Genomic DNA, 2,155 nt, shown 5'->3' with positions numbered 1-2,155 from the left:
GCCTGGCTAATTTTTTGTATTTTTAGTAGAAACGGGGTTTCTCCATGTTAACCAGGATGGTCTCAATCTCCTGACCTTGTGATCTGTCCACCTCGGACTCCCAAAGTGCTGGGATTACAGGCATGAGCCACCACACCCAGCCAGATGGTGCCTTCTTACCATTTCCTTGCGAGGTAGAAGGGAAGAATTCTGGTCTCTTCAGCTCCCTATGAGGAAACTAATCCCATTCATGAAGATGGAGCCCCCATGCCTTAATACCTCCTAAAAGCCCCTCCTCTTAATATGCATTAGTGATTAAGCTTCAACATATGAATTTGGGGGGATGCGTTTAGACCATAGCTCTGGCATATAGCAACCGCTCAATTAATGGTAGGTCTTGTTATCAAACTGGTCAACACATTCTGCCCACTCCAATTCCTTGGCGTTGCTTCTGCCTCCTAGATTTCTGTCCTCCTGCAGCAGCTCCTGGCACTGCCGAACGCTTCTTACTGATTCCCCAACCTGTGTCTTCCACTCCACACCTCTAAAGCCAGGGGTGCCTTTCTTTTTTTTTTAAATGCATTTTAGGTTTTGGGGTACATGTGAAGAACATGCAAGATTGTTGCATAGGTACACACACGGCAGTGTGATTTGCTGCCTTCCTCCCCATCACCTTTATCTGGCATTTCTCCCCATGCTAACTCTCCCCAGCTCCCCACCCCCCACCATCCCTCCGCTATTTCTCCCTGACAGACCCCAGCGTGTGATGCTCCCCTCCCTGTGTCCATGTGTTCTCCTTGTTTAACACCCGCCTATGAGTGAGAACATGCGATGTTTGATTTTCTGTTCTTGTGTCAGTTTGCTGAGAATGATGGTTTCCAGGTTCATCCATGTCCCTACAAAGGACATGAACTCATCATTTTTTATAAGCCGGGGGTGTCTTTCTAAATAAAAAGTTTGATTAGGCCGGGTGCAGTGGCTCACACCTGTAATCCCAGCACTTTGGGAGCACAAGATGAGTGGATCACTTGAGGTCAGGTGTTCAAGACCAGGCTGGCCAGCAGGGTAAATCCTGCCTTTACTAAAAATGCAAAAATTATCGAGGCCTGGTGACAGCAGCCTGTCATCCCAGCTACTTGGGAGGCTGAGGCAGGAGAATCACTTGAACCCAGTGGTGGAGGCTGCAGGGAGCCCAGATCACGCCATTGCACTCCAGCCTGGGCGACAGAGTGAAACTCCATCTCAAAAAAAAAAAAAGTCTGATTAGTGTTACAGGGTTTTGGAATCAGAGAGATTCATTCATTCACTCAACAAGTATTCACTGAGAGCTTCCTACATGCCAGGCCGTGTTCTGAGCGCTGGGGTATGGCAGTGCCCTACACAGTCTGAAGCTTGTATTCCATTCCTGCTACTGGGTGGCCTTGGACAACTTCCTAATCTCTTGCAGTCTCCATTTTGTCATCTGCAAAATGAGATCACAAAAACCTGCCTCATGGGCACACAGCTGCACACACAAAGCATATGAAATATTTCCCAGGTGGTAGCTCAAGAATGAGGATGGCAAGGATGGTGTCATTGAATTCCTCATAAGTTTCTGTGGTTCATGCTGGGCTCAGGTGTGGTATTCAGGCTGTCCACTATCTGGATCCTATACCTCCCTGGGCAGGGCGCAGTGGCTCATGCCTGTAAGCCCAGAACTTTGGGAGGCCGAGGTGGGTGGATCACTTGAGGTCAGGAGTTTGAGACCAGCCTGATCAACATGGAGAAACATCATCTCTGCTAAAAATACAAAAATTAGCCAGGTGTGGTGGTGGGTGCCTGTAGTCCCAGCTACTTGGGAGGCTGAGGCAGGAGAATTGCTTGAACCCAGGAGGTGGAGGTTGCAGTGAGCAGAGATTGCACCACTGCATTTTAGCCTGAGTGAAAAAGCGAGACTCTGTCTCAAAAAACAACCAAAATATACGCCTCCTTCAAACCCCACCAGCCCAGGATCTAATGAGTGTGATAATCAGGCCACCCCAAGTGTCTCATTGCTCCTCAGACAATTTGGTTTCTTCATATCTCTTATCTTTGCACACACAGTTCTCCTGAATTGGAACTTAAGCCCCCTCACCTTTTCTTAACAATCCCTTCCCCCTCTCCCCTCCCCTCCCCTCCCCTCCTCTTTTCTCTTCTC

The sequence above is a fragment of the Cebus imitator genome, unplaced genomic scaffold (assembly GCF_001604975.1).
Source record: "Cebus imitator isolate Cc_AM_T3 unplaced genomic scaffold, Cebus_imitator-1.0 Scaffold58, whole genome shotgun sequence".
Lineage (NCBI taxonomy): Eukaryota > Metazoa > Chordata > Mammalia > Primates > Cebidae > Cebus > Cebus imitator.
The sequence above is the reverse complement of the archived record's forward strand: the minus strand, read 5'-3'. Positions refer to the sequence as shown.